Raw genomic sequence first — 25670 nt, 5'->3', positions numbered from 1 at the left:
CTCTTTCATGGAATCTATTTCTACCATGTCTATTTCTGCCCTCATTAATCTCCTTTTCTCTACCACTGAACTAAGCACTTGATGTACTTACTGCTTTGTATTATTCATATCTTGTGTGTTGATATTACTTCTTCAATAAAAAGTGGGCATAAGGCCTGGCGCGGTGGCTCACGCCTATAATCCCAGCACTTTGGTAGACCGAGGCGGGTGGATCACAAGGTCAAGAGATCGAGACCATCCTGGTCAACAAGGTGAAACCCCGACTCTACTAAAAATACAAAAATTAGCTGGGCATGGTGGTGCGCACCTATAGTCCCAGCTATTCGGGAGGCTGAGGCAGGAGACTTGCCTGAACCCAGGAGGTGGAGGTTGCGGTGAGCTGAGGTCGCACCATTGCACTCCAGCCTGGGTAACAAGAGCGAAACTCCGCCTCAAAAAAAAAAAACAAAAAAAAACAGTGGGCATAAACACAAATCTTCGAGTGATGAAGAAAGAATGCAAAGCACTTCATTAGATAACCATCTTCCAGCCTATGTTTAGTGATGGGCAGGGATTAGGAAAGGGAGAGAAATAACTGTAACCTCTGTGGAGTACCTAACATGTGTACTGAAGACACAGTCCTTCCCCTGGAAGAACTCAGAACCTAGTAGAGAAGACTGACCTGGAAAGCCTACAGTTCAACAGTAGAGTTTAGCAGAAGGGAGGCCTTAGAAGTTTGTGAAGAAAGGTTCCATGGTGTAATAATAGTGAGCATTCTGGACTCTGAATCCAGGGATCTGAGTAGGAGTCTCGGTGGAACCTTTCTGTTGCCTGGCGGGGTGGCTCACGCACCTGTAATCCCAGCACTTTGGGAGGCCGAGGCGGGTGGATCACGAGGTCAAGAGATGAGACTATCCTGGTCAACATGGTGAAACCCCGTCTCTACTAAAAATACAAAAAATTAGCTGGGCATGGTGGCTCACGCCTGTAATCCCAGCTACTCAGGAGGCTGAGGCAGGAGAATTGCCTGAACCCAGGAAGTGGAGGTTGCGGCGCCATTGCACTCCAGACTGGGTAACAAGAGCGAAACTCCGCCTCAAAAAAAAAGAAGTTTGTGAAGAGCAGGATGCATATGCATTTCAGTGCCACTTTTTTGCTAGAAAAACTTACTTGGGTAAGTAACTAACCTGTTTGTTCCTTAATTCTGTGATAATGTGCCTCACAGGTTGATTCTGAAGATTAAATGCAGGGCCTGATGCATACTAGATACCTCCCAGCTAGGCATGGTGGCTTACACCTATAATTGCAGCATTTTGGGAGGCTGAGGCAGGAGAATTACTTGACCCAGGAGTTCAAGACCAGCCTGAGCAACATGATGATACCCTGTCTCTTTAAAATAAAATTTAGGCTGGGTCCAGAGGCTCATGCCTGTAATCCCAGCACTTTGGGAGGCAGAATCGAGCATATCATGATGTCAGGAGTTCGAGACCAGCCTGGCCAACATGGTGAAACCCTGTCTTTACCAAAAATACAAACATTTAGCCGGGTGTGGTGGCAGGTGCCTGTAATCCTGGTTACTTGGGAGGCTGAGGCAGGAGAATCACTTGAACCCAGGAGGCGGAGATTGCAGTGAGCCAAGACTGCACCACTGTATTCCAGTCTGGGCAACAGAGCAAGACTCTGTCTCAAATAAATAAATAAAATTTAAAAATAGATGCCCCCCCTTCTCCACAATCCATGGAGTAATGTGCCTGGAAGCTTCTTAGTAGAGAAGCAGCAGAGAAGGGAAAGTAGCACAGCAAAGGGAAAGCAGCCAGAGACTCAGGGGCTTCAGGATTCTGTTATCTTCCAAGGCAGCATTCCTCTCAAAATTGTTTTGACTATTTCACTAAGACTAGAAACTCATAGGACAACTAATAGCTCCTATAGCTTTTTTGTTTTGTTTTATTTTGTCAGTGCTGAGCTGAACATACCCTGGTAGTATCAGCAACTCTAACTGATAGTGAACCAGGAAGCTAAGGAGTGAGAACAATCCAGCATTTGTTGTAGAAAATACTCCTAAATGACAGGTACAATAAGACGTTCTGTTGATGAGGTCAGAAGTAGGATGATAAAAACAGAAAGTGGAGGAACGGATCGATAAGAAGCCATGAGAATAGTTTGTTGAAATACAAATGAAGGCGTGGACCAAATAACCCAATCCCATTAACACAGTGAAGTTGGATTGCCAAGTGAAGAAAGTAAACTGTTCAGAGAGGCTGCTAAAATTCAGAGAATTGATGGTGAAGTTAGGGGATCCTATTATCCAAAGTATTTTTTTTAACCCACAAATCCACCAAGTCTTAGCGTTCCCTCATGTGACAGCAAAACTTGGGACTATACCCAACAGCTTTTTTTGGGGGTTCTCATCTTGTTTTCACAAGGCCCAGACTCCAAGATGAAAAGTGTAAAATAAATGGGTACAACATTCTGGAACTGCAACAGTGGGACACAAAGCACATCAACAGACCTGAATGCCAGCTGTAGCTTCTGTCCTATGTTAAGAGAGGCAGTACCAGGAGGAAGAACCAAGTCTTCTTCTCATTACTCAGTCCCCATAACTCAGTATCTACCTATAGATAAAGCCAGAGGGATTCCAGCAGCAGGTCACAAGTGAGCTGGCTACGCCTCTTTCCTGATGCCAGAAAACCCATCAGTATGACAGCCAGTCTTAGGCTGAGTACGGTGGCACACGCCTGTAATCCCAACACTTTGAAAGTCTGAAGTGGGAGGGTCCCTTGAAGCCAGAAGTTCAAGACCAGCCTGGGCAACATAATGAGACCTTGTCTGTACAAAAAAATTAAAAATTAGTGGGATGTGATGGCATATATCTGTAGTCCCAGCTACTTGGGAGGCCGAGGTGGGAAGATCGCTTGAGCCTGGGAGGTTGAGGCTGCAGTGAGCTATGGTCACATGGCTGCATTCCAGCGTGCACAATAGTCTCAAAAAAAAAAGGGGGGGGCCTCTTGTTTACTTACCCCGTCACCTCTCCACAGTGTGGCCAAAGAAGAAACCACTTTTGGGAAAATTGGGAGTAATGGTGGGACTTGAAGTAGGGATTAGGACAAAGTAGGGGGTGGTTCTCCCCTCCTCCTAACGAAAAGAGTAATGACACAGGCTGAGTCTCCTGTGAGCACCATGGGAGAAGGGAGGACCCAGTAGGTGGTTTTTTCTTCTCCTCTCTGGGTGAGGACAGAGGAGTTGGAAGTATTAAGAAGACAGAAGACAGGAAATGTGCAATACTACTCTCTGCCCTGCCCCAATCCAATTAAAATCTGGTGAAGCATACAGCAACAAATGTAACTGAAACTGTCCCCGCAGGGTTGACAAGAATTGCATGCCAGGTTCTGGACAGAAACATAATTTTTTCAAAATAGAGATGGGGTTTCTCCATGTTGGCCAGGCTGGTCTCGAACTCCTGACCTCAGGTGATCTGCTCACCTCGACCTCCCAAAGTGCTGGGATTACAGGCGTGAGCCACCACGCCCAGCCCAGAAATATAATTAAGCATTCATCAGGCTGCCCTCTGGCCCCCCATTTCCTTGTTGCTAAAAATCATGGAGCATGGGCGGGCACAACAGCTCACACCTGTAATCCCAGCATTTTGGGAGGCAGAGGCGGGTGAATCACCTGAAGTCAAGAGTTCAAAACCAGCCTGGCCAACTTGGTGAAACCTTGTCTCTACTAAAAATACAAAAATTAGCCAGGCGTGGTGGTGCATGCCTGTAGTCACTGCTACTTGGGAGGCTGAAGCAGGAGAATTGCTTGAACCTGGGAGGTGGAGGTGGCATTGCACCACTGCACTCCAGTCTGGACAACAGAGTGAAACTTCATCTAAAATAAAAAAAAAAAAAAGGCATGGAGCACTAGACACTGATCATTTGCATCCCTGTTGTTCCTACAGGCAGGACTTCTGACATCAGGGTCATGAAACCACTTAAGAATTGATTTCCTGGCCGGGCGCGGTGGCTCACACCTGTAATCCCAGCACTTTGGGAGGCCAAGGTGGGTGGATCATGAGGTCAGGAGATCAAGATCATCCTGGCCAATGTGATGAAACCCCATCTCTACTAAAATACAAAAATTAGCCGAGTTTGGTGGCATGTGCCTGTAATCCCAGCTACTCAAGAGGCTGAGGTAGGAAAATCACTTGAACTCAGGATGTGGAGGTTGCAGTGAGCTGAGATCGCATCACTGCACTCCAGCCTGGGCAATAGAGCGAGACTCCATCTAAGAAAAAAAAAATTGATTTCCATCCCCATTGTTCCTATAGACAGGATCTCTGATATTAGAATCATAAGCCTTTTGCTTAAAGCTCACTTAAGATGTTTTCTAGACCCCACCTCCAGTACCCAGTTGGAAGACTCCCACAGAGGAACAGGATCAGCATGAGAATCCAGCTTCTTCAGCTCCCTATCCCATGACTTCACTCTGCAGTCTTCTTTTTTTTTTTTTGCCCCCCGCCCCACTCCCCACTCTGCACTCTTCAACCCATCAACCATCTCCACACTTTGGCCCACTCCAAAACCCTTAGAAATCCTAGCACCAAACTCCTCAGTGAAATGGATTTAAGGTTCCCTCTCATCTCGTTTCATGACCCTGTGATTAATCCTGTTTCTCTGCTACAACCTGCTGTCACGAGGTATTGACTTGCTGTGCATTAGATAATGAACTTATCACAGTTGAGACAGGAGAGTTCCCTGCCTCACTTTGGGGGACTTGCAACAGGGGTGTGGCTTGCTTACTCAAACCCCTTGCAGGAGGGGGAGCACACAGGCGAGCAGGTGCTGTGGCCAGGGCCAGCACTTTTGGACTCTGGACCCACTGTAGCCTCTAGGGGTGTATTACAATTAATGCTCCTATTAGCACCTGCTGCCCATGGACAGCTAAGTGTTAACCAACTCAGAGGAGAGTCGGGGTGATGGCCTTTTACACCCTGCCCTCTGGGCATCTGGGTTCTTATCTAGCATCCAGGAAGAATCAGGTCACACAGACTTGAAGGATGGTGAATGTGGAGGTTGTAATGAGTGATGAAGGTGGCTCTCAGTGGAATGGGGAGCAGGAAAGGGGATAGAGTGGGAAGATGATCTTCACCTGGAGTTTGGCTGGGGACTAACCAGGCGACCAGCTGCCTCTTTGACATTCAGATGCTTCTTCTCTTCTCTCCTCTGCCACGCTGCTCTGTTTCTCTGCCAGTGGAGTTTGGGGTTCTTATGGGTACAGGATGGGAGGGTCTGGCAGGCCGGGGTAGTTTTGGAAAAAGTGACACTCAGGTGGGAAAACAGGGATGTAAAGTTCTCAGTTAGGGCCACGGGCTGGGCTTGTGGGTGGGGCCTTTGCCAGAGAACCACTGTCTTCTACCCGGTATTTCCCTGCCTCCTGTCCTTATCACAATTACCTAATGTCCTTAGGGCCTGGCACACAATAAGCACTAGGTAAAAGATGGCTACTGTTATTATTAATAACCACTGCTTGGAGCTTTGCTTCAGGTCTGATGAAAGCCACAGACTTGCTCTCCAGAAAAACACACACAAATATACACACCCCTAATGGTGCAGGTGCTTTCAGAGGGATTACAGATAGTTGTAGATCCCAATTCAGACCTGCTGATTGACTGGAGGGTCTCCCTCTAGTATGCGGTACCAGCTGGATAATTTGTGGGGCTAAGTGACAACTGAAAATGCATGGACCATGTTCAAAAATTACTAAGAATTTCAAGGCCAGGCATAGGGGCTCACACCTGTAATCCCAGCACTTTGGGAGGCCGAGGTGGGCAGATCACCTGAGATCGGGAGTTTGACACCAGCCTTACCAACATAGAGAAACCCCGTCTCTACTAAAAATACAAAATTAGCAGGGCGTGGTGGCACATGCCTGTAATCCTAGTTACTTGAGGAGCTGAGTCAGGAGAATCGCTTGAACTTGGCAGGCGGAGGTTGCAGTGAGCCAAGATCACACCATTGCACTCCAGTCTGGGCAACAAGAGCGAAACTCTGTCTCAAAAATAAAAAAAATTACTAAGAATTTCAATACAAGAGCAGAGCATCAAATCACGTGCAGGGCTCTTCTAAGTGAGGGGGCACTGTGTGACTGTCACATGAAATTTACCCACTAAGACCTTAGAGCTCCAGGTCAGACAGTTTTACCTTCCTTTAAGCAAACTCAATACCTAGAGACTAAAATTACAAAAAAAAAAAAAAAAAAAAAAAGCTGATCTCTCACAAAATGTTTTTTTACAAGCCAACTTTCAGTGAATGAACATTTACTTAGCAACTTTTTGTGCAAGATGGTAGGGATCAAACTTAAACAAGTTATCCTGTGCAGGAAAGCTTCTGCGGCCCCTGGAAAAGACCTGAGAGTTCTGTACAGTTGTGATAATGGGGATAAGCAAGGGTTGCTGTGGGAAGCAGAGTGCACACCTCTGGAGGGAAGGAGGAGAGACACTGCCTCCAGGACCTGCCCCTGGGGTCGAGCTGAGAGGGGTGAAAGTTTCCAGGCAGAGGGAGGTAAGATAGGATGATGCTTTCTCGGGGACCTGCACTGTCTATGCACCTGCTGTGTAACACTCGAAAATCCCATGACGCCGCGCTTCAGAAACGCTGGCATAGAGCAGGTAGTGCTGCACCTTACCTGAGAAACGCAGGTGCCAGCCCCCTTGGGCAACTCAGGGAAATCAAGCCAGGCCCTTTTATTGCCTGAGGGCATTGAGGTGTCACAAAAAAAGAGAATGAAAGAACTACCTTTGGGCCTGATAGTCTGCCTCTAAGGCAGGAGATTAGTAATTCCAAGGCTGTCTGGGTGGGGAGCTAGGGGGAGACGGGAGCTGGGATCCCAGGGATGGGAGGAAATTCATTCATTCTGAGCCATTCAGAACCACAGGACCCTGCCCATGCCCAGGCAGTAGGTTTAGGATTCTCCACATGGCCTCTGGCCTCATTTTCAGGAACCTATTGGCTTAATGGAAGGTATTATGAGAACCATGTGACTTTTCAGACCTGGGAGGAACCATAGGCACTGAAAGGTTGAAGGTGTGGTCAAGAAGCTAAGACTACAAGACAGTGGGTAAGGTGAGGAATTTCACATCAGAAACATGCCATGGAGCCTCAGTGACAGACCTGAACCCTAAAGTCGGAGTCTCCTGGATTTATTTTTATTTTATTTTATTTATTTATTTTTTTGAGACGGAGTTTCGCTCTTGTTACCCAGGCTGGAGTGTAATGGCGCGATCTCAGCTCACCGCAACCTTCGCCTCCTGGGTTCAGGCAATTCTCCTGCCTCAGCCTCCTGAGTAGCTGGGATTACAGGCACGCGCCACCATGCCCAGCTAATTTTTGTATTTTTAGTAGAGACAGGGTTTCACCATGTTGACCAGGACGGTCTCGATCTCTTGACCTCGTGATCCACCCGCCTCGGCCTCCCAAAGTGCTGGGATTGCAGGTGTGAGCCACGGTGCCCAGCCGGAGTCTCCTGGATTTAAACCCTGTGTGTCCTCTACTTATCAGTTTTAAATAAAACATTATAGGAGGCCATTGTTTCGGAATAAGCTCCTACACTAGTCCCCAACAGACCAGCTAAAAATAAAAATGGAGTCAGCCATGTTAAAGTTCCAGATCACCAAACCTAAACTGTTTTCTGATCTAGCAAGAAATAGGAGAGACAGACAACAACCAGTTTCCCAAAGAGGCCAGTTTCAATCTTCAATCAGTATGATAGGTAAGTTCCTCTGCTTTAATCCTTAAATAAAAAAGATAGCCTGAAGTAACCCAATGTTACTAAACAGTTACATTTCTATTGTTCTGTCTAAAAGTGACTAACACTATTCCTTGCTTCTGCTTTCTTCAGCCCTTCTCTGTGTGTAAAGCTCAGCTCTTTGGGACTTACTCAGTTTTATGGAATGAAGTGTTGCCTGATTCTAGAATTGCAGATAAAGTCAATTGAAATCTTTAAACTAAGTTTGTTATACCTTTATCTTTTGACAACAGCTTGCAACATTAGACCTCAATTTCTTCATCTATAAAATGAAGATAATAATAAATGTATTTAATAGGGTTGTTATAAGGATTAAACAAGTTAACATATGTGAAACATTAAGAATAACATCTGTGAGCTGGGTGCAGTGGCTCATGCCTGTAATCCCAGCACTTGGGGAGGCTGAGGCAGGTGGATCAGGAGGTTAGGAGAGGAAGACCATCATGGCTAACACGGTGAAACCTTGTCTCTACTAAAACACAAAAAATGAGCCGAGCGTGGTAGCACGTGCCGGTAGTCCCAGTTACTCTGGAGGCTGAGGGAGGAGAATTGCTTGAACCAGGGAGGCAGAGGTTGCGGTGAGCCGAGATTGCACCACTGCACTCCAGCCTGGGTGACAGAGCAAAATGCTGTCTTAAAAAATAATAATAGGCCAGGCGCAGTGGCTCACACCTGTAGTCCCAGCACTTTGGGAGGCAGAGGTGGGCAGATCACGAGGTCAGGAGATTGAGACCATCCTGGCCAACATGATGAAACCCCATCTCTACTAAAAATACAAAAAATTAGCCGGAAGTGGTGGTGTGTGCTTGTAGTCCCAGCTACTTGGGAGGCTGAGGCAGGAGAATTGCTTGAAACTGGAAAACGAAAGTTGCAGTGAGCTGGGATCACATCACTGCACTCCAGCCTGGTGATAGAGCGAGACTCTATCTCAATAATAATAACAAAAAAAAAAAATCTGTATGTGGAACTGCTATGTGTTAGGCATTATTATTAGCCATAGCACTGATAACAATGAAGAAAAATCAGGAGAGAAAAAACTGCAGCTGTAAGCAGCAGAATCTCAGAATTGGGCAGCTTAGCTGTGGGTGAGTGAGGGCTGGTTGGAGGCCCTGTAAACATACCAGATGAAAGGCAGCCAAGCTGTTGGGAGTAGGTTTGCTGTACTGTTGATCTGTTGCTCCAGCTATAAAAGAGGAACAATATGTGTCCCACTTACTTACCAGAATAATGTATGTAAAATACTTAATAAACTGGGGGTGAGAGTGGTGCTGACAGCTATCCAAACCAGGACCATTTACAATGGCTGCCCCTTACAGAGTCCTCCTCTTCCTCTGCCCACCCCTGACGAGTGGGTGCTCCTCAGGTCTGCAGCTTTGACAGCCTCTCCTCTCACTCTATCACATTCTTCCTGGCCCTTATGCACACCCATATTTTCTATGATCTCTGTGTTGGTGCCCACATTCTAACCTCCAGTCTGATCCTTCTTAACCTCAAGGCCCAAATAACAATTGCCCACTCGGAGTGTTCCGCAGTGGACACCTCAGCTTCCTGCAACTCTTTGTCTACAACTAGACTCCACGGTGTCCTTAAGCTTGAAACCACCTTTGTAAAGATTATGATAGTGACAGATATCCAGCATTGCTGACTCCATCTTGCTTCTAACCTCACAAGCTGTATTTGCTCATTTCTGGGTGTAGGGCAAGAAAACTATGGGAGAAATTTAGTTTATGTTTAACTTTAAAACAAAGATGATAAGAATTCCTTCCCAATACTAACCCCCTCATCACACAGGGACCAAACTGCCTTCAGAAAACTAACAAATTAGCCACAAGGTCAGAAGTATGGTTCAGGAGTCAGGTAGCTAGAGGTCACAAGATTTGTAACCTCCCTAGTTACTCCTATAGATAACATCACTATTGTAAAACCTAAGACTGGTGTTGGAGGTTATCTTTCAGACTGTGCATTTTGATGGACCAGCTGGGAACTGATAACCAAGAAACTGACCCAACTGGTTTTGTGACCCCCACCCAGGAACTGACTTAGTACAGGAAGACAGCTTCAACCCTCTATTATTTCATCCCCAACTCAATCAGTATTCCCCATTCCCTAGCCGCCTGCCCACCCAACTTTCCTTTAAAAACTCTAGCCTCTGAATTCTTGGGGAGGCAGATTTGAGAATGATTTCCAGTCCTTATGCTTGGCTGGCATTGTGATTATTAAATTCTTTCTCTGCTGCAACACTCAGGCCATTCTCAGTGCATTGGCTTTTCTGGGCAGCAGGCAAGAAGAACCCATCGGGCTATAACAAGCTTATTGTATCCCCTGTGCCTCCACCCTAGTAAAGGGCTCCATCACCCAGTCGGATCCTGGTATAATCCTCAACTCCTTCCTGTTCCTTACTGCCCCCCACATAACCAATCACTCACTGAAGTTTATGTATATGAACTAATAATTATGACCCCAATGTAGCTTATTCTCTGAATTCATTTCCATTACCACACTCAGGGACACCTATCTCTCCTGGACTCCTGCAACAACTTCACAAGTCTACTGGAAATACCTCAGCCACTCCTCTCTGCTAAGCCTTTTTTGAGACGGAGTCTCACTCTGTTGCCCAGGCTAGAGTGCAATGGCGTGATCTTGGCTCATTGTGACCTCTCAGATTCAAGCGATTCTCTTGCCTCAGCCTTCCAAGTAGCTGGGATTATAGGCGCACACCACCACGCCTGGCTAATTTTGTATTTTTAGTAGAGATGGGATTTCACCATGTTGGCCAAGCTGGTCTCAAACTCCGGACCTCAGGTGATCCTCCTGCCTTGGTCTTCCAAAGTGCTGGGATTACAAGTGTGAGCCACTGCACCCCACCCTCTCTGCTAAACTCTTATTCATCCTTGGGGTTTACTCTTAAAGGTCATTTCCTTCAAGTACCCTTCTTCCCACCAGGAATTTAGTGTTTCTAGTGCTCACTCTTACCTAGCAATCTGTACTTCCCTAAGATACAGCACCTTGCTCTTGTGGGGTCCACCCACCAGAAGCACCAGCACCTGGGAGCTTGTTGGAAATACAGAATCATTGCTCCCATCTTGATTTAATCAGAATCTGTTAAAATACAATCCCCAGGCAATCTGTACATTACCATTTGAGAAGCAATGGTGTAGCATAAATAACCATTCATCATTACTATTTAATTTTCTTCCCTGCTAAACTCTAGGTTGTAGGAAGTCTGGTTGCTGAGTCTTTTTGCTCAAGCAGCTAACATCAGGACAAAAACAGTACCTGATAATATCTGTGCAACCTGGTTGAAACTGGCTGAACTACCTTTTCAACCTGTTGCTGAAATGTGTCTGCAGCTTGGACAAAGTCACACTTAGCTTCTTAATTCATGCTTCTTCAAAACAGGCTTACTTTGACAAAATATCTGCTCTGCTTGTTCTGTTCTGGAGTGGCAACCCACAGTAATACCACACTGTGGACAGTGTAAGGAAACCATGGAAACCATGTCAATATCCTGTCAGAAACTGATATGGAATCTTGATTGGATTCATGGTGGTGGCAGTATTAGCTGCTGAGCATCTTCAGCTACTGGAATACTCCCTTTTTTTGGAGTTGGCGTCAGAGGCGGTGGGAGTTGGAAAAAGAGGGTCAATACATTTCACTGAGATGGAATTCTAACTGAAGTAGTGACACCCTGAATGAAAGCTTTGCTTGGAGCAGCTAGGCATGGAAGAACAGTTGGGCTTTTTCTAACCTGGGTGGGACCCCAGAGCATTAATACCCTAGGCTTCCACTTTTCTGTGTGGGAAGTATAAAAATCAATGCTCCCCTTTGATTTCCCCATTCTGTCACTGTGAGCATCTATACAAAAGGAGGTTGGATCTTATACATGGAATGATCAGTGCTCTGTCCTGCACAATGAAAACAATCACAATTTCTGTATGAACTCACTTATTTTCGTTGATTCATAATAACTTCAGTGTTTTCATAAATCTAAGTAACTTCATTTCCCCGACCCTGAATAACTTTTTAAAAAATGTGTGTGTGTGCACTAAATTATGTTTGAAGGAAGTACTAACACTTCTGACAATGATGCCCTCAAAAATATACTTTTTTTTCCTGATTATGAAAGTAATACATGTTGTTTATGGAAAATTTGGAAAAGACACAACATTGTAAAATAAATAATCACTTTGCACATCTTGGTCTGTTTCATACCAGGCTGTTTCTATGCATAGAAGTTTAAAATCCTGTTTTCCTTTTCTTGTAGCATAATCTGACCATTATCTTTTGCTATTAAATAACTTATATTGTTTCTTTTTACTACACTATTACATTTTCATTGGAGAAAATGCTGAAAGGAAAAAGAAGAGTTGTAATTACCATCTGGAGGCAAGCAATGTTAGTAATTTTGTTCTTTTCTCTTTTCTAGGCATATATTTTGAAAACAAAATGGATTTTCCTTCATTTGTATACAGCAACATGATTTAAACAGCTCCTTATGTCAGCATTAGGTTATTTCTAGTTAACCGTACTAAGTATTCTTTACAATGATATTTTATGTTTTACTGTCCTTTGAAAAGTATGAATTTTCTGCAGTTAATTTCATCCACTCAACTCTTGAGAGAAAACTGAAATAAAAGGGCCAAGGAAAAAGTAACACATAACGTTTGCTTTAGTCTCCATTTCTTTTGTCTTTTTTTTTTTAAAGATGGAGTCTCACTCTGTTGCCCAGGCTGGAGTGCAGTGGAGCAATTTCAGCTCACTGAAGCCTCTGCCTCCTGGGTTTAAGCAAGTCAACTGCCTCAGTCTCCCAAGTAGCTGGGATTATAGGCACTTGCAACCACAGTTGGCTAATTTTTGTATTTTTAATAGAGATGGAGTTTCATCATATTGGCCAGGCTGGTCTTGAACTCCCAACCTCAGGTGATGTGCCTGCCTCAGTCTCCCAAAGTGCTAGGATTATAGGTGTGAGCCACCATGTCTGGCCTCCATCTCCATTTTCAACACATATGTTCTCCCAAACAGAAAAGAACTTTTGTATAGAGGATGGAGTATGAAACTTCTAAAATGTGCAGACACATATTTTTAAATACAATTCATGTTAATAAAGGAGTAACTGACTCTTGCCAAATATTTCATGAGTCTTAGCAACAATTTTAAATCATTTCTCAAATTCTAAACTTACTTCAGCATGACCAAACACCTACCATTGCTTAAAAAAAAAAGCGCTAAACAAAAAGGTACAACTTTTGAAGCAACATCAAAGAAAAGATAAAATATAAATCTGGGGCAGTAACATACATCTAGACATCATTATATGCTTAAAGAAAACAACAAAAACAGTGCTAAAAGAAACCAATCAATCCTCACCCTTCATCTTCAAAATCATGCCAGAAATACTTCCTTCCTGGTATAAGAGCTGGTAGAGGCCGGGCACAGTGGCTCAAGCCTGTAATCCCAGCACTTTGGGAGGCCGAGGCGGGTGGATCATGAGGTCAAGAAATCGAGACCATCCCAGTCAACATGGTGAAACCCTGTCTCTACTAAAAATACAAAAAAATCAGCTGGGCATGGTGGTGCGTGCCTGTAATCCCAGCTACTCAGGAGGCTGAGGGAGGAGAATTGCCTGAACCCAGGAGGCGGAGGTTGCGGTGAGCCGAGATCGCGCCATTGCACTCCAGCCTTGGTAACGAGCAAAACTCCGTCTCAAAAAAAAAAAAAAGAGCTGGGAGAACATGGAAGGGTAGGAAGGGTGTGGCCCAGCCACTTAGGCTCTGAACTCAGGACTGAGGGCCCGATAAGGGTGCCTTTTATTTTTCTGTAAACCCCTACTTCCAAGTACAAATGACTAATCAAAAGTGTAACCATAGGCCTGGCACAGTGGCTCATGTCTATAAACCCAGCACTTTGGGAGGCCGAGGAAGGTGGATTACCAGAGATCAGGAGTTCAAGACCTGCCTAGCCAACATGGTGAAACCCCATCTTTACTAAAAATACAAAAAGTTAGTTGGATGTGGTGGCAAGCAGCTGTAATCCCAGCTACTTGGGAGGCTGAGGCAGGAGAATTGCTTGAACCCAGGAGGCGGAGGTTGCAGTGAGCCGAGATCATGCCATTGCACTCTAGCCTGGGCAACAAGAGTGAAACTTCGTCTCAAACAAAACAAAACAAACCCAAAGTGTAATCATATGTAGAAAAAAAAATCACTTGGCTGTCCCTCTGGGTCCTATCTTAATAGAAAAGTAACATCAGTGTGCCCTAGGGAATTGGTCATTTATTTGGAAAATACTCCTTTTGTATTATGATAATTCACAAATCATCTTCACCACCAAAATCTCATTTTGTAACAACCTCATGTAGTAGAAAAGGTATGCATGATCCCTATTTCACAGATGAAAACACCCAAGAGTCAGAAATGAAATTATTTGCCCATTACACAGCTAGTGATGGAATAAGACTGCAAACCTAGGACTTCTAGTCTACTGATTGTCCCAGGAGGCCACATCACATGGAATATAACACAGGAACATTTTCAGTAACCTCTGAAAGGGCTAAATGGAGCTCCTTCCAGTCTGGGCCCTGACATACACTGAATGGAGTAAGGGAATGGTTAAGAAAGTATGATTCACAAACATCCATCTCAGATGTATGATCACGTTGTAACAAAATAGTTCCATAATTAAGGGTGAGCTGAGGAGAGAACATATACCTGGATTTATGTATTAATAGCACTGAATTTTCTCAAGAATTTAATAAATGAGACATCCAGAGTTCAAGGGTGGTGACTTTCTGGGCAAAGGGAACTTGGTGAGTGTCCTCTCACAACCCCTGAGCTGATTTCATCATTCCCTTCCTCATTTCAACCATAGTAGGGTAACTTAGGTGGTGGCCTTGTTACAGTACCTGGCCTTTGGAAGCTTGCAAGCAATTTTTCTGGGAGATCTCTGACAAACAATTTGGCTAAGAAATGAGCTCCTTCCTTCTTCATAGGCAAAGGTGATCTCTGCTTTATGCTGAGGCCAGCAGGGTCTCATTAAGAGTTACGTCACAGTAGGGTTTGGAGAGAACCCTGTAAGTTCAGGCCTGAGCTGCTACCTTATTAGGGCCTTTTACTTCCCTGGAGGACTACTGGAGGATGAGCAAAACCTCATTGGCATAGCACCACGCCCTTCTGTGCTCCCATCTCCCGTGTTTCCCACAGTTGTTAGTGCAGTCAACACCCTGATCTTCCTTACTCATGTCTGTAGGAACCCACTCCCTCCAAATAGCAAGCAAGCCCACGAGCAAACCAGTAACATAATCCAGCTCACTCCCCAGTGTCTCCTTTAACTCACTTAGGACACATCAGAAGCATACAAGTGGATCACTTCACTAGAAATTTTGTCATCAAAATCATAGACATCCGTTTGATTGTGGAGAATTAGAGAATCTTTAGCTAGATGAGGAAACCCAATAACAAACTGTTGTTGAAGAATCTTTTCAAGTAAACATCTGCGGGCTGTAGACATTTCTGTATCTCTGTACCTGCAAGTGCGATCTTTAGGGGTTTAGTATATGAAATCATCATTTCAGTAACTTGATGTGCATAGTAATAAAAGTAATTCAGTCTGTTAATTTTTTATTGAAAATAAAGGTGGAGCTTCTGGCCAGGTGTGGTGGTTCACACCTGTAATTCCAGCACTTTGGGAGGCTGAGCCGGGTGGATCACCTGAGGTGAGGAGTATCGAGACCAGCCTGGCCAACATGGTGAAACCCTATCTCTACTAAAAATACAAAAAATTAGTTGGATGTGGTGTCAGGCAACTGTAATCCCAGCTACTTGGGAGGCTGAGGCAGAATTGCTTGAACCTGAGAGGCAGAGGTTGCAGTGAGCTGAGATTATGCCACTGCCCTCCAGCCTGGGCAAAATAGCAAAACTAAGTCTCAAAAAAAAAGAAAGAAAAGAAAGATGGGGCTTCTTAAAAAAATGGACTACTACCAACTGACAGAATAAAACAGAACTCATAATCTTGAATCAGTCAGGGTAATGACTTCTGCCTTCAACTGCGCCATTTAATTGGAAACATGCCAAACTATGATGACCAATGAGAACCCCCAAAGCTACCCGCCATCACAGTGGAAGGCACCCCACAGCTAAGATCTGCTGTGCGGAACTTATGCAGGCTCCCTGTCAGCTAATGCATAAACTGAACTCAAGATAGACAAAAGCCACACTCAAGGGAAGTGCTGCCACATTAAGGTCACCATGAGGCTCAGCTTGGAAAACAGTTTCAAAAACCTTGTAATCTGCTGGAAAGCAGTCTAGGGTGGGAGTGGGGAAGGTGTCAGACTCGTCCCCAGTGACGACAGGCTGCAGAGTTTGACTTGTAGAATCTGGGAACACAGTAGCACTGGAGTCACACTTCCTCACACCATCAGAGCTCAGACTGTGGCATCCTTTTATGTACCCGCAGTAACCACCAGCATTACTTTCTCAGATGACAAATACTGACTAAGGGCCATGTATGTTGTTCTGGTAGGAGACAGCTTGATAATCTGCAATGGTAGAATTTTTCCCTCCCACCAGAGACCCAGAGTTGGCTCCTCGCCAAGACAACTCTGAGGGAGGCAAGGTAGCCTGTGAAAGGAGCTCTAGTGTGAAAATTAGAAAACATGGATCCTGGCCAGGCACGGTGGCTCACACCTCTAATCTCAGCAGTTTGGGAGGCCAAGGCAGGTGAATCACAAGGTCAGGAGTTCAAGATCAGTCTGGCCAACATGGTGAAACCCCATCTCTACTAAAAATACAAAACTTAGCTGGGTATGGTGGCGTGTGCCTATCTATAGTCTCAGCTGAGGCAGGAGAATTGCTTGAACCTGGGAGGTGGAGGTTGCAGTGAGCCGAGATTATGCCACCGCACTCCAGCCTGGGTGACAGAGTGAGACTCTGTCTCAAAAACAAAAACAAAACCAAACAAACACATAGATCCTACTCCGGTCTGCCTCTGACCAACTGCATTAAGCTGGGTGAGAAATTCTCCCGGTCTAGGCTCAGCTTCCTTATCTATAAAAATGATAGGATTAGCCTATATCACCATGGCCCCTTTAACTTCAAATCATCAGTGTTTCATGGATTCCACGAAATTAGCTAATGTGGCCCTCCTGCTGGAAAAATGAAGACTGGAGTTGCCTAACAGACTGCCCAAAACAAAAGTAAAGAATGAAAAGAAATGAGAGCAGGAGAGTCACTTAACTTGAAATCCACTTTGGTAATAAGAATAGCAAAGTAATGAGTTCAGACAGTTTGAGAGGAATAGAAAAGTACAAACTGAAAAACAGGAAATCCATTCTTGGCTAGCTGTCAAAAACCATGCGCTGGTGAACATTTAGGTTCATTTTAATTTTTAATTTCTTAAAAGTAATAAATCCCTCAAATTAGTGTATCAAGATGCCTGCTACTGAAACACAAAATTATTGTCTCCTGCCCCTGGCTTTTTAATCACTCTTGACTTCTTTAGTCCTGTGTCTGAGGCTGTAATGGTTCCATCTCAGCAGCATTTGCTGCCTTGTTCTATGGCTAGCAGATATCCTTGACCTGCTCACCATGTTACCACTTTCAAGGACAAAGTTCAAACACAGCCTTATATACAGCTCTATGTATACTAATCACACCTCTCCAAATAGCTTGTGAACTTGCAGGGACTCCAATGTACACATCTTTGATCTCTCCAGTGCCTTGGCTACAGTAGGCACTTAAATGGTTACTGAATGCTTTAAAAAAGCACTTACCAGTCTTTTCAGGCATCTCAAACTACATGGTAGGGTTTATATATCTAACCTATGTTTAGACTACAAAATTATTTTTTAAAGGCATATGTAGCAATAGAAAAGCTTATAAAAAGGAACTTTACAAACACTGAACTCAGATTTCCATAGACAGGAAAAAGATATTTATTCCAAAAGATGGCAGAAATAAGAAATTCATCCTGAAAATAGAGTCTGGTGTGATTCTGTCGAGATGGCTGTTCCCTCTGAATGTGCTCTCCTACTGACCACCCCACTGGAGTCTTGTTTGTCTTGCAGCAGTTTCTAAACACTTCACTGATTTCCATGTGAGAAGGCAGGAGCCATCTTCAAATCCACAGATTCCAAGGAGAGAGTAACGGATCTCTCAGAAGAAACAGCATCTTCTATCTCAGAAGAGTGCATAATCATTTTGTGGAGTCCACACAGTTCAAGTTAAGTAGGCACGTAAGTCACCAAAGTGTAAAAAAGCTGAAGGAAAACACACTGGATTGTATGTAGAAAAAGGCATTCAAACGTGGTGTTAACGTTTAAGGCAGCTGATGGCCAAAAAAGGCAAGTCAAGAAAGGAGGTCTGGTTTGGAGGTGATTTGCATCTAGAAGGCATTCTCTTCTTGTGACCTGCAAAACAAAACCATTCTGGTAACTGATTCTCATACATTCAATCCTCAGGAAGGCAAAAAGTTAACATCAAGAAAGTTAACCAGGCCAACATTTAAAAATGTGCAGATGCTGAACAATAAAAGAAACACAGGATAATCAGTCTGGTGCAAGTTTGGTTGGGTTTTGTAGGGCTGTGGCAAAAGGTCCAGTAATCAAGGACACTGCTGAACTGAGGAACACAAGTAACAGTCTATGTCACAGAAAGCAGGAAGAGTGAAGCTGACTGAGATTGATGGTGCTGGAATCTAATGAATTCATCACAGTTTCAAGAGTCTGTATTTTTCCCTTCCCTCTGACAGCATGGAAGCAAGGTTCCCAAAGGCACGGAGAGCTCTGCTCTGGGGCCAGGCTCCTAGGGAGCAGGCTCCTTGCACTGGTCTTGTACTTGAGACTGTCTTCTAGCTTGCTCCCCACTCTGGCTATTCAAGTGTAGGTGACAAATGACACTTTTCTTTTTCTAGTAGCTTAAACTCAATGCCATCTTTTATTTGTTTATTTTTTGACACAGGGTCTCGCTGTCACCCAGGCTGGAGTGCAGTGGTGTGATCTCGGCTCACTGCAGCCTCAACCTCCCAAACCCAAATGATGCTCCCACCTCAGCCTCCTAAGTAGCTGGAGCTACAGGGGCACACCAACACACCTGGCTAATTTTTATATTTTTTGTAGAGATGGGGTTTCATCATGTTGCCAAGGTTGGGTTCCAACTCCTGGGTTAAAGCGTTCTGCTTATCCTGGCCTCCCACAGTGCTGGGATTACAGGCATGAGCTATCAGGCTCTAATCAGATTATATTTACAATGTGCTAGGAAAACAACATCAGGCCAAGGAGTGGCAATTACCAGAGCTACTTGTTTCTTGTAGTTTGAAAGCCTCATAAAATCTTTCACTTAATCTAGCGATAATTTTCTGCTCTCTTCCTTAGGCCACAGAACAGCTGCTTTATACAAGTATCAGTATCAGGCAGATTACAAATTTAGGCCAGGCATGGTGGCTCACTCCTGTAATCTCAGCACTTTGGGAGGCCAAGGCGGGAGGATCGCCTGAGGCCAGTCTGGGCAACATAGTGAGACTCTCTATAGTATGATGACACATACCAGCAGTCCCAGCTACTCCAGAGGCTGAGGTGACAGGATCACTAGAACCCAGGAGTTTCAGGTTACAGTGAGCTATGATTATGTCATTCTGCACTCCAGCCTAGGTGACAGAGCCTGACCCTATCTCTAATCATTAAATAATAATTTTTTCTTTTCTTTTTTTTTTAATTTGGTTTCTGTAGAGACTGTCAAAAATTGCCAATGCCGACTACATTGCAAGTCGTCACGGCGGGGTATTGGGAAAAGCTTTCAATTAACAATAATCGTGCCTTGGATAAACCTCATTGGCTACAATACTGCCACTGTGCAAAGCTAATAATATTTTTTTCAGACAGTCGTTCCCTCACCCAACCTGGAGTGCAGTGGCCACAAACACAGCTCACTGCAGCCTTGACCTTCTGGATTAAAGCAATCTTCCTGTGTCCACCTCCCAAGTAGCTGGAACTAGAGGCCCACTCCATCATGCCCAGCTAATTTTGAAAATTTTTGTAGAAATGGGGTCTCGCTATATTGCCCAGGCTGGTCTCAAACTCCTGGGCTCAAGTTTCCTCTTGCCTTGGCTTCCCAAAGCTCTGGGATTACAGGTATGAGCCACCACACCTGGCCAATAAAATAAATTTTACCTGAGAATACTGAAGTAGTGAATATGTATGGTTTGTCATGAAGAGCACACTGATTAGACTTCTTCATAGTATAGGTATTTTTTGACAAAAAAAAATCCAAAAAAAAGAAAAATAAGCCTTCACTTTTGAAAAACGATATATAAATGGAGGATAGTTTTCACTCAAGATCAATGATGCCAGTTTAAAATTAATGTAGGCCAGGCATGGTGGCTCATGTCTGTAATCCCAGCACTTTGGGAGGCAGAGGCAGGAGAATGGCTTGAAGCTGAGAGGTGGAGGTTGCAGTGAGCAGAGATTGCACCACTGCACTCTAGCCTGGGCGACAGAGCAAGACTCCATCTCAATAAATAAATAAAATGCAAATGAGCATATATTACATGGAAAATTCATGTGGTTTGATTTTGGAGTAAATTTTTATTTATTTATTCTTGAGATAGGGTCTCATTGTCACTCAGGCTGGAGTAAATGCAGTGGCACCATCACTGCTCACCGCAACTGCCACCTCCAGGGCTCAAGATCCTCCCATCTCAGCCTCCCAAGCAGCTGGGACTACAGGTGTGTGCCAACACACCTGGCTAATTTATGTACTGTTTTTTTGTAGAGCTAGGGTTTCACCATGTTACCCAGACTGGTCTCAAAATCCTGGGCTTGAGCAATCTGCCCACCTCGGCCTCCCAAAGTGCTGGGATTACAGGTGTGAGCCACTGTGTCCGGCTGATTTTGGAGTAAATTGAGGAAGCCTATATTCTTATCATCTTTGATATGAAATAGCTGATTGTGGGTGGGGCTGGAGAACATAATCAAAGGGTCCATGTTCTCATTTTGCAAAATAAAGGAGTCATTAAGGTTACTATCAGATAAAACTGACAGAGGGCCAGATTTGGTGGCTCATGCCTGTAATCCAGCATTTTGTGAAGCCGAGGTGGGTGGATCACTTGAGGCCAGGAGTTCGAGACCAGCCTGGCCAACATGGTATACCCCATCTCTACTAATACAAAAATTAGCCAGGCATGGCGGTCCATGCCTGTAATCCCAGCTACTAGGGAAGCTGAGGCAGGAGAATCACTTGAACCTGGGAGGCCGATGTTGCAGTGAGACAAGATTGAACTACTATACTCCAGCCAGTAGTGTGATTTTGTCTCACTTTAACACTGGTTTCATCGCACCACTGAACTCCAGCCTGGGCGACAGAGTGAAACTCCATCTCAAACAAACAAACACCTGCCAATGGGCCAGACACAGTAGCTAGCGCCTGTTATCCCGGCACATTGGGAGGCGGGGCAGATCACCTGAGATCAGGAGTTTGAGACCAGCCTGGTCAACATGGTAATATCCCGTCTCTACTAAAAATACAAACGTTAGCTGGGTATGGTGGCACCTTCCTATGATCCCAGATATTCAGGAGGCTGAGGCACAAGAATCACTTGAACCCAGGAAGTAGAGGTTGCAGTGAGCCAAGATCGTGCCACTGTACTCTAGCCTGGGCAACAGAGTGAGACTGTCTCAAAAAAAAAAAAAAAAAAAAAAAGATAAAACTGACAATGAAGATAACAAAAATATTAATCAAGAAATCAGGAAAGAGTAAGTGAATATAATTCTTAAAGGATATGTTAGGTTTAATTTTTATCTTTTTAAAAATTTCAGATAAATTTGTAAAATAATTCCTTACTATGATATGTAAGGTTATATATATTGTTAAGAGATTAAATACAAGGAGTTAAGCATGTATTTAACAATTCCAGGCAATGTACCAAATGAATGGCAAAAACTGGAGAGCTTAATACCTTTAGGAAGAAAAGAAATCACTTTCAAACAAAGCGGCCAAGGAAGGAAGTGCTAGGATTTGCCAGCTGGGCACTCAAAGAGAAAGCATCAGAAAGAATTAAGAGAGAATGGGTGAACTAAGGCAAGAAAGCAGAAGGAATTTTCACAGGAGAGTGTATTTACCAAGTTGTTTTCTAAATTGATGAATGTAGTAGGGTAGTGAGAGTCAGTAAACACCAAGTAGAGCTAATGAGGTCAAGAACATGAAAATAGTAGGGCCTGTACCACTAGGGCCTGGGGCAGAAAGCAGTGAGAAGAGAGGCAGACTGGGAAGGGAAGGCCTTGACAGTCAGGTCAGAGAGCAGGACATGACCTGCAGTTAGCCATTCTTTTATGACTCATGGGACTGCTGGTGACCCTGGTAAAAGCTGTGTGCTTACAACATTTTATATCAAATTTCAGAGGGCATGTACTCTACAATCAGGGACCCTTAGGTTAAAAAAAAAACAAAAAACCCCTGCTGCAGGCCACAGGCAACTACTGACAGTTTCTGAGGCAAGCCGATCTATTTCAGGAAGTGCTACACCAGAAAAGAAACAGTGTTGTTCTGCAGAAAATGATGGTGGAGCCAGGGAGATCAGATGAGGAGCCCCTGCCATAATTCAGAGCTGTAGAAAGTTGAGGCAGAAGTCTGAGTGCCTGAAGGAGGAATTGCAAAGGAAGGGCAGACACAAGAGACAAAACAAGAGCAAATGGATTTGAGGAAGAGGAGAAAAAAGATGCGACAAGTTCTGACCCTGAAAGGGAAAACTATGATACTGGGAACTGAAATGGAGGCATGGCTGAGTCTGAAGTGGCAGCAGAATCCCCAGCCAGAGTGGTCAGAGTAAAAGATACACTTTTTAACCACATAACACCTTGCACTGTTGAACTTTTCCCAAGTATGCATTAATTCAACCTCCCAACAGATCACAAACCCCTTTGAAGCCCAGTCTTCTTTGAAATCCCTACTTAGTACCATACACCTCATAAGCACCCAAGCGTTTTTGCAATGCATAGAAAAACAGCTTGCACAGGGCAGAGGCCTAATTATCAATATCTTCTATTTCTTTCATGGCCTAGATTATAATAAAATAGAGCATTTCTATGGCTTCAGACTGTGGTCAACCATATCAGCTCATCTACCAGGTAACAATGCTGTGCTAAACCAAGTAACTTCCAGGACACTGGGTCTGAAGCCAAAGCCACTCCTCCAAGGAGATTCCATAGTAGCACTACACCCCACAGGCTGTGGGAAAGTGAACATTAACAAAAACAGCAACCTTGGCATCAGAGTCCCATATACATCTTATGAAGGCACACTTAGGAATCTAAGGGGAGCAGACAAGGCTGGCAAAGCCAGCGATGGAGTGGGCACTGGGCACATTTATTTCCAGCCAATAAACATAATGTGCTATAACTCAGCCTCTCATTAGGCTGTGGTTCGGTTCTTCAATTCGGGAAGGAAAATCATGACAATTACAGTGATTAAAGCAGCAAAAGATCAGCCATGTATTTAACAGTGTGTCTTTGGATTGATTCCATTTCATCTATATAAGATTATTCTAAAGCTTTCATAACTGGTCCCCCTTTTTCTCTGTTGAATACCATGACTGGCTTATACCTACTTTCCAAATCTGGCCTCTTAAAATAAATCATGTACAAAATCAAACATTTTTCCTTATCAGGTGAGGTCAGACCCAAATCTACTTTCTAAACTCCTTTATCACCTCATCATTAGGTAAAATTTAAAAATTCAAAAGGTAAACAGAGCTCAATCCTTCGACTTTACCATCCAAAAAGGCAAGTCCTTCTGTCTTAAGAGCCTGTCTGTTCTAATGCTGGGCAGAGATTAGCTCTCTTGATATGTTAACTCCAAAGTCTTAGAGTTTGCTACTGTTATAATTCTGTTGAATGCAGAATAGGCATGACATGATGTTCATAATTAGGGATCGCCTGGCTGTGCCCTCCTACTTCCTGGCATTTTGCTTTTAAAGGAACCATCTTTAGTATAAAGGTTTCAAGCAGCCCAAGTTTGTGCTGTTTTCACCAGAGTGAAAACATGAGGAATCTGTCAACTATTCAGGTTGACAGAACTTGAGAGTGAAAAGAATAAGCAGATAAAATGTCTTCAGATACACCCATCCAGTGTTATTTAGTGTCAAAGGGCCCAATTTTCTCCTTATAATGGAAGGAAATGAAACTCAGAGAAGTCCAGTGAAAAGTAATGCTGGAACTAGATCCAACTGAGGCCTGAAGTTCTCAGAGTCAAACCCCAATCAACAGCCTTAGCTAACATTCACTATAGTTGAAATAAAGGTAGAAAACAGAACTTGATGAAAAAGGCAGGTTAAAAAAAATTGGTATTATTGCCAGGCACATTGGCTCATGCCTATAATCCTAGCACTTTGGGAAGCCAAGGCAGGAGGATCCCTTGACACCAGGAGTTTGAGACCAGCCTGGTTAACATAGTGAGATTCCATCTCTTACACACACACACACACACACGTGTAAACATATATAAAAATATATATATTTAAGGGGAAATTGGCAGAATTCAGGTTGTGGAGAAACAAACTCATATACTGTTGATAGGAATGCAAAAACAGTATAATCTCTACGGAAGACAATGCAGAAGTATCTAGAAAAATTGTATGTATCTTTAAACCACAGATTCCATTTTCAAGGAGGCTACGTTAAAGATCACCGGCAAAATCAGAAAATGACATAAGTGCATTGGATGGCACTGTGGCTTTATTAGTAATAGCAAAAGACTAGAAATAATCTGAAAGGATATCAATGGCTATAAAGAGATGAAAAAGTGTGTATATGCCAACATGCAGCAATCTCTAGCATATATTGTTTAGTGAATAAAACAAGGTACAGAATAGTATATATAACTGATTATCTTTTCTGTAACAGCAGTGTGTGTATACATATGTATAAATATATGTGTGTGTATACGTATGTATAAATATATGTATTTGCTTAATCTTTGCAAAATGAAACAGTGAAAGGATAGATTTCTCTGAATATATCTTGTTCATAATTTGACTTTGGAAATATGTTTTTTATATTCAAAAAACAGCAGCAAATAAAACAGAAAAAAAATACAATAAATTGAACACAACTTAGTCTAACTATATTATCAAACTGGTGACAATACTGTCAGGGGAAATAATAATAATTACAGGCCAGATGTGGTGGCTCAGACCTGTAATCCCATCACTTTGGGAGGCTGAAGCAGGTGGATCACTCGAGCCCAGGAGTTTGAGACAAGCCTGGGCAACACAGCAAAATCTTTACAAAATTTAAAAATTAGCCACGCATGGTGGCACATGCCTGTAGTCCCAGCTACTTGGGAGGCTGACAAGGGAGGACTGCTTCAGCTGGGAGGCAGAAGTTGCAGTGAGCCAAGATCATGCAACTGCACTCCAGCCTGACCAACAGTGTGACCCTGCCTCAAAATAAAAATATGTACCTTGCAGTAAAAAAAAAATACATATATATATATTATTATTATTATTATTATTTGAGATGAGGTCTTGCTATATTGCCAAGGCTTGTCTCAAACTCCTGAACTCAAGAGATCCTTCTGCCTCACCCTCCTGAGCAGCTGGGATTACAGGCACATACCACTGTACCAGCTGTTATTTTAAGTGACTTCAGGAAACAGAACTTGATGAACTCATATCTATTAGTTATACTAGCATTATCTTGAAAGTATTTTGCTGGGTACAGAGGCTCACACCTGTAATCCCATCACTTTGAGAGGCCAAGGCAGGTGGATCGCTTGAGCTCAGGAGTTTGAGACCAGCCTGGGTAACATGGTGAAACCGTGTTTCTACCAAAAATACAAAAAAGTAGCAAGGTGTGGTGTTGTGTGTCTAGAGTCCCAGCTACTTGGGAGGCTGAGGTAGAAGGATCGAGAGCTCAGGAGGCA

General features: G+C 43.8%; 1 protein-coding gene, 1 long non-coding RNA gene and 1 other non-coding gene across 4 annotated transcripts in view; 1 reads left to right on the top strand and 2 right to left on the bottom strand.

Annotated features, from left to right (window-relative positions):
- Positions 1-805: 805 nt before the first annotated feature.
- LOC118151336 (uncharacterized) lies at positions 806-17044 on the top strand. Its single transcript, XR_004739502.3, has 3 exons — positions 806-1153; positions 7660-7731; positions 12194-17044. It is a non-coding gene; the product is annotated as an uncharacterized LOC118151336 (long non-coding RNA).
- Positions 17045-17668: 624 nt separating this feature from the next.
- The window catches only part of ATP6V0E1 (ATPase H+ transporting V0 subunit e1), a 54967-nt gene continuing 46965 nt past the window's right edge, over positions 17669-25670 (bottom strand). For both annotated transcript variants that reach the window (XM_003732295.5, XM_002744572.7), the window contains exon 4: positions 17669-18166. The gene's annotated coding sequence lies outside the window, so the exon portion shown is untranslated. The remainder of the gene's footprint in view (positions 18167-25670) is intronic.
- On the bottom strand, positions 19475-19615 carry LOC118151743 (U4 spliceosomal RNA). Its single transcript, XR_004740158.1, has one exon. It is a non-coding gene; the product is annotated as a U4 spliceosomal RNA (small nuclear RNA).

The sequence above is a fragment of the Callithrix jacchus genome, chromosome 2 (assembly GCF_049354715.1).
Source record: "Callithrix jacchus isolate 240 chromosome 2, calJac240_pri, whole genome shotgun sequence".
NCBI lineage: Eukaryota > Metazoa > Chordata > Mammalia > Primates > Cebidae > Callithrix > Callithrix jacchus.
This window is presented reverse-complemented; position numbering and strand designations above follow the sequence as displayed.